Genomic DNA, 6,977 nt, shown 5'->3' on the forward strand with positions numbered 1-6,977 from the left:
GCCAAATTCGTTCGTTGTGTTGCACCTTCCCTGACAAACCACCTTGCCTCTGCTAATCCCCAAACCATCGAAGATGCTTTTCGTATAGCCACCGAACTTAACAACAACTGCGTTCTTCATGGAACCTTTGACAAGGTTTCAACGAAGAGTGCACACCAAGCTACAATTGACGCTCCTGATGAGCTCAAACCCTCCCAACCGTCTAAGAAAAACCAAGGCAAGAAGCGGAAGGCTTCGAGCCAAAATTGTGCGGTCGTCACTCCGCCAAACCCACAACCTTTACAAACCGTACCAGCCGCTAATCCCACAACCTTTGGACCACAAGGAAACTACGTTGGGTCGTGGCCCAAATGCAACCAATGCTTTTACCATCATCCTACTGGCACCCCCTGTCGCAAATGCTTCACCTGTAACAGACTAGGGCATTTTGCCAACCGTTGTCGCAACAACCTGAAGCCCGATCAAAACCAGGCTATGGTAGCTCAACACCCTGCTCCCAATCAACCTCAGAACCAAACCGTTCGTGTGCGAGCATGTTATAAGTGTGGTGATGTCAACCACATGGCAGATGTCTGTCCTCAACGAAAACAACCACAGCAACCACAGCAACCACAGCAACAACAGCAGCAGCAGCAACAACAGGCTCAACAACCCGCTCGAGGCCGAGCCTTTCTTCTCACTACTGCTCAAGCTCAAAACGCGAATGATGTCATTACTGGTATGTTCCTTGTGAACCATATTTATGCTTCTTGTCTATTTGATACTGGCGCCGATAAAAGTTTTGTGTCGTTAGAATTCGAGTCCTTGCTCAAGTGTAAACGCTCTAAGTTGCCAAAATCTTTCGCTGTCGAGGTCGCTAATGGTAAAACCGTCACTGTCGATTCCGTTCTCTCCAATTGTTCCTTGATTCTCAACGATCATACGTTTTCGATCAACCTTATACCTATGCAAATGGGTAGCTTTGACATCATAGTAGGCATGGACTGGCTTAGGCGAGTTCGTGCTGAAGTTGTTTGTTCTGAAAAGTTTATCCGCCTTCCTCTTCCAAACGGTGATTCCCTACACGTCTATGGTGAAACGCCTTCTCAAGGCCTTAAGCTTATGTCGTGTATCAAAGCAAACAAGTGCTTACGCAAGGGTACCTTCGCCTTTCTCGCCCACATTGTGGAAAAGAAGGACAAAGGCCCAAGCATAAGCGACGTTCCTGTTGTACGCGACTTTCCGGATGTATTTCCCGACAATCTTCCTGGTCCGCCTCCTGCTCGTTCTGTCGATTTTCGCATCGATTTAGTGCCTGGTGCTACACCTGTCGCTAAGTCCCCCTATCGTTTAGCACCCTCTGAGATGCAAGAGCTCTCGAGTCAACTTCAAGAGCTTCTTGACAAAGGCTTTATACGCCCTAGTACTTCTCCTTGGGGCGCTCCCGTTTTGTTTGTCAAAAAGAAAGATGGATCATTTCGTATGTGTATCGACTATCGTGAGCTCAACAAGCTTACTATCAAAAACCGATACCCTCTTCCTCGCATTGATGACCTCTTCGATCAATTGCAAGGCGCGACCTGCTTTTCAAAGATCGATCTTCGTTCTGGGTATCATCAACTTCGAGTACTCGAAGAAGATGTACCTAAAACCGCTTTCCGCACGCGTTATGGTCATTACGAGTTCGTGGTTATGCCCTTTGGTTTGACCAACGCACCTGCTGTTTTCATGGATTTAATGAACCGCGTGTGCAAAGCATACTTGGACCGTTTTGTGATCGTCTTCATCGACGATATTCTCATCTATTCCAAGACGCAAGAAGAGCATAAGCGACACTTGCACCTTATCCTTGAACTCCTTCGTACTGAACGTCTATACGCCAAATTCTCCAAGTGTGAATTTTGGCTAAAAGAGGTTCAATTCCTTGGTCATACTGTCAACGAACTTGGAATTCACGTTGACCCCGCTAAAATCGAAGCTGTGAAGAATTGGATCGCACCTAAATCCCCATCTGAAATCCGTTCGTTTCTTGGTCTTGCTGGTTACTATCGTCGTTTTATCTCCAACTTTTCAAAAATCGCTGTTCCTTTGACCTCCTTGACTCAAAAAGAGAGACCTTTTGTTTGGGGTCCCAAACAAGAGGAGTCTTTTCAAACGCTCAAGGACATGCTATGCAATGCTCCTATCCTAACGCTTCCTGATGGTAACAATGATTTTGTCGTGTATTGCGACGCTTCAAACCTCGGCCTTGGTTGTGTCCTTATGCAACGTGACAAGGTTATCGCTTACGCATCGAGACAACTCAAAATTCATGAGAAAAACTATACTACCCACGACCTTGAACTTGGTGCAGTCGTTTTTGCATTGAAGATTTGGCGACACTACCTTTATGGTACTAAATGTGTGGTCTTCACCGACCATAAGAGCCTTCAACACATCTTCAACCAAAAGGAACTAAACATGCGTCAACGTCGTTGGGTGGAATTGTTAAACGACTACGATTGCGAAATCAAATACCACCCAGGTAAAGCGAATGTAGTAGCCGACGCTCTTAGTCGTAAAACTCATGTCAAAAGTATCCGTTGTTTCCAACTCGTCCACGATCTTCAAAATCGCATACGTAACGCTCAGTATACGTCCGTTAATGAGGGTAACCTCTACAACGAGATGCAATGTGGTGCTGAAAATAGTCTCGTGTCCAAATCTGATGGCATTTTATACTATCTCAATCGCATCTGGATTCCCAACCGTGATGATCTTCGCAAATTCCTGATGAAGGAGGCCCATAACACGAAGTATTCTATTCACCCTGGTGCCGACAAGATGTACCATGATATGCGTACATCCTATTGGTGGCCTGGAATGAAGAAGGATATAGCCACCTTCGTCTCAAAATGTCTCACTTGTTCCAAAGTGAAAGCTGAACATCAATGTCCCTCTGGCTTACTCAAACAACCAAGAATTCCTATCTGGAAATGGGAGAGCATTGCCATGGATTTTATCACTAAGCTTCCTCGCACTACTGCTGGTCATGACAGCATTTGGGTAATCGTTGATCGATTGACCAAGTCAGCTCACTTCCTCCCTATTCGTGAAGATTTCAAAGTCGAGAAATTGGCTAAGGTCTACATGAAGGAGATAATCTGTCGTCATGGTATTCCCATCGACATCATTTCTGATCGTGATGCTCGTTTTACGTCTCGTCTCTGGCAAACTTTTCAATCTGCTATGGGTACTAAACTCAACCTTAGCACTGCCTTCCATCCTCAGACTGACGGTCAAACCGAGCGTACTATCCAAACCTTAGAGGATATGCTTCGTTCATGCGTAATAGATTTTGGTGGCAACTGGGATTCACACTTGCCCTTGGTCGAATTCTCGTACAATAACAGTTATCACGCGAGTATTCAAATGGCACCTTTCGAAGCATTGTATGGTCGCAAGTGCCGTTCGCCTATTTGTTGGCACGAGATTGGTCAAGCCCAAATCACCGGTCCCGAGCTTATACAAGAGACGACGGACAAGATTTTACAGGTTCGAGACAACTTATTGAAAGCCAGGAGCCGACAAAAGAGTTACGCTGACAAAGGACGCAAACCTATGGAATTTGAGACAGGTGACTTCGTGCTTCTCAAGGTATCCCCTTGGAAGGGCGTGGTTCGATTTGGCAAGAAAGGGAAACTCGCACCTCGCTACGTTGGTCCTTTCAAAATTCTCGAGAGGATTGGCGAGGTTGCGTATAGACTAGACCTGCCCGAAGAACTCAGCAACGTACACCCCGTCTTCCACGTGTCCAACTTAAAGAAATGTCTAGCTGACGAAGGACTCCACGTTCCTTTCGAAGACTTGCAAGTCAACGAAACGCTTCACTTCGTGGAAAAACCGGTCGAAATCATGGACCAAGGAACCAAGCAACTGAGGCGCAGTCGAATTCCTATTGTTAAAGTTCGATGGGAAGGAAAACGTGGCGCTGAATTTACTTGGGAGCTCGAAAGTGAAATGAAGTCGAAATATCCTCATCTCTTCCCTACGTCTTCCTAAATTTCGGGACGAAATTTCCTAAAGGAGGGGAGACTGTAACGCCCGGCTATTTTCGTACTTTCCATTTATAGCAAGTCTTGTTCGTATTTCTATTTTTGGAAGCTTATTCCTTTTGTATCTCGTATTTCGTTTCAAACCGTTGTAAATCTGGGACTTCGATCGTAATGAAATTGATCTTTTGTTTATACATGCTTATACATTGATATGTGCATTCGTTTGATACTTTGGTCATAATGAAATTCTATTTTTTATACATGCTTACACGTGTTGCAATACTCGGGTTATACGTTACCAATCTCGAATTCATACGCGCAACCGATACCCGACGTACTGGTACTCATAACATATACATGCTTGTTAACTATTAGATACGTGGTTAATTCTAATAATATATTAGTAATAATAATAATCCTAATAACATAATAATAATAATAATAATAATAATAATAATAATAATAATAATAATAATAATAATAATAATAATAATAATAATAATAATAATAATAATAATAATAATACAACAAACATCAACATTCGTTGATGTTGGCATTTCAAATATTACTTTTCATAAAAAAAAAATAAATAAATAAATAAAAAGAAAGAAACAAAGGTAACGAGTACAGCCTCTTTGGCAACTTTTTTTTTGAGTGTTAAAACCACCTATGAATATTAATCTTGATTAATGGAAAGTTGTTTAAATAATTAATACAATATCTAACCTTTTATGTAACAAAAAGAAGATAGTTGATGGCTGAATCAGCCAGCCTTCCGTGTGCAAGCCTCGTAGGCAGCAACAATTTCTTTTTTTTTATTTGTTTTAACCCCCAACTAAACTCTTAAATGCCAACCAAACTTAAACCCTAATCCTTCCCTATAAATACCCACCTTCTCCAAGCACTTAGACACTTTCAACACTCTCTAATCTCTACAAAATCACTCTCAAAGTTCTTGCAATTCAGAAATTCGGACAGATTCATACCTCCTTACAAAAGTGAGCATAACTTGCTCAAAACTCAACCAAATCACTTGATTCTTCTTTCTAAATGCTTGGATAATCTTTGGGCTTGATTCCTTGATCTCTCCTTGGAGAAATCAGACCTGGAAATACCCTAAAAGTGTCCATAAACTTTCTGTTGTGTTTTTAAAAACTTTCTAAACTCTTGTTTACTTCAAACAAACTTGTGTTCTTATGCTTCTAGTCTCTTGTATGATTAGTAAAGCCAAACCAAGGTTGTTTTACACTTAATAGGAGTGTCTAAACACTCTAAACTTTCTGTTTTAATCGAGTTCTTAGCTCATAAGTGGTGTCAAGTCTTGAACTTGAAGATGGTGTGACTACTTGGCTAGCCTAGGCTAACCTACATACATGTCCACACACCACTTGATGTTTTGCTTAGTTAGTTGTATTATTTCTTGTACATATCTATGAGGTTCCTAAAGAGAAGATTCGTCTTCCTACCTCCTACATGACCACATGTTAATAAATCATTCGAGGTACCAAAGTGGAGGGTTTCACCTCCCACCTCCTACTTGACTTATATGACACCAAGAGGTACCAAAGTGGAAGGTCCAACCTCCCGCCTCCTACATGACTAAGTAAATTATTATGTATATTATAACTATGATAAACCTTAAAACCGAACCCTTGGTAGTGATTATATAAATCCCCTATCAAGCTAATAAGTTTATCACTATGTGTGTAGTTCCTTGTCACGATTCTAATAGGTCTTGAACCTATGAAATCACATAAAAATCCTTAGGGATTACTATAGTGTCAAGACAAGTGCTAATACCATAGTGAATATTTTCATAATATTTACTTTTTCATTCTTTGAATCTTAAAGTCCGAATATCCCATCTTTCTTCCAAATTACTCATACACCTTGACCTTCCTCTTGTAGGATAACTTGGTGTTCCCCCCATCAAATCAACTCTTCACGGATTCAAGTGGGAAAGCTTGCAAAACCGTGAGTACACTCGACCCATTTACATTTTAAACCACTTTTGGGTTGTAACATGATACCATACAAAATTACACTTACACACACATAAACATGCTTTATGAACTCAATCCGTTATACATGCTACTTGTTATGCTAGATAATACATGCTTTATGCCATTACTATGTTATACCCTCGCTTAACAATTATAGCGCTATAGGAGTAGCACACCACCCGACGGGGGATTGTTAGGTCTTTATACTATACGGTCTCGTCACATTTGTGGCGAGGGATGCTAAATACTAGTGGACACTTTGGGTTTAAATGTAATGTTATGCATGCTAATTACCTCGCTTACAAATTGCCATGTGGATTTGAGTAAAATGTTTTTATACTTATGCTATGCTATTTAAACCTTGTGTACTCGCCTTTGCTTTTGCATTGAATTTTATTTTAACATGTTACAGGTTGATGATGATGATGCCATGAAAATGAAGTAGCAATGATGCCTAGATACACATATAGACGTTAGGTTTAAATGTTGTATCAAATTTTGATTATGTTGCTACGAATTTCTTTTGAACTTGTTATTTGGATTTCCTTGTATGTTTGACTATTTATCTATGAAATGAAATCGGTTTATTAAATATTGTCACAAATAGCGTTATGATGTCTCTAGCAATCTTCACACTTCGTCTCATCCCGATGTTTCCGCCATTGGTTGGGGTGTGACATTCCCCCCTTTGTCCGGGCAACTATCACCACCATTACCTCCCCCTCCGCCACAGCTTCCATTGCCAACACCAGCACTACCACCTCCACCACCGGTACAGGGAATCGGTTGTCGAATAGATAGTATATCAATTGGCTTAAATCATAGAGGCAAAGCGGTAAAACCGACAAGGTTTTTGCAGGTAAGGGTTGGTTACTGAAGGCCAGGAATACGCGAATGGCGAAGGTTGTTTCCGGAGAGAGGGGAGTGATGAAGGTGAGCAACAGAAGCCATAGCTTGTTCC

At 41.4% G+C, this 6,977-nt stretch overlaps 1 long non-coding RNA gene across 1 annotated transcript; it reads left to right on the forward strand.

Annotated features, from left to right (window-relative positions):
• Positions 1–4,934: 4,934 nt before the first annotated feature.
• LOC110905799 lies at positions 4,935–6,595 on the forward strand. The gene is made up of 3 exons (XR_002573428.2): positions 4,935–5,011; positions 5,922–5,987; positions 6,429–6,595. It is a non-coding gene; the product is annotated as an uncharacterized LOC110905799 (long non-coding RNA).
• The last annotated feature ends 382 nt before the right edge of the window (positions 6,596–6,977 follow it).

The sequence above is a fragment of the Helianthus annuus genome, chromosome 14 (genome assembly GCF_002127325.2).
Source record: "Helianthus annuus cultivar XRQ/B chromosome 14, HanXRQr2.0-SUNRISE, whole genome shotgun sequence".
Classification (NCBI taxonomy): Eukaryota; Viridiplantae; Streptophyta; class Magnoliopsida; order Asterales; family Asteraceae; genus Helianthus; species Helianthus annuus.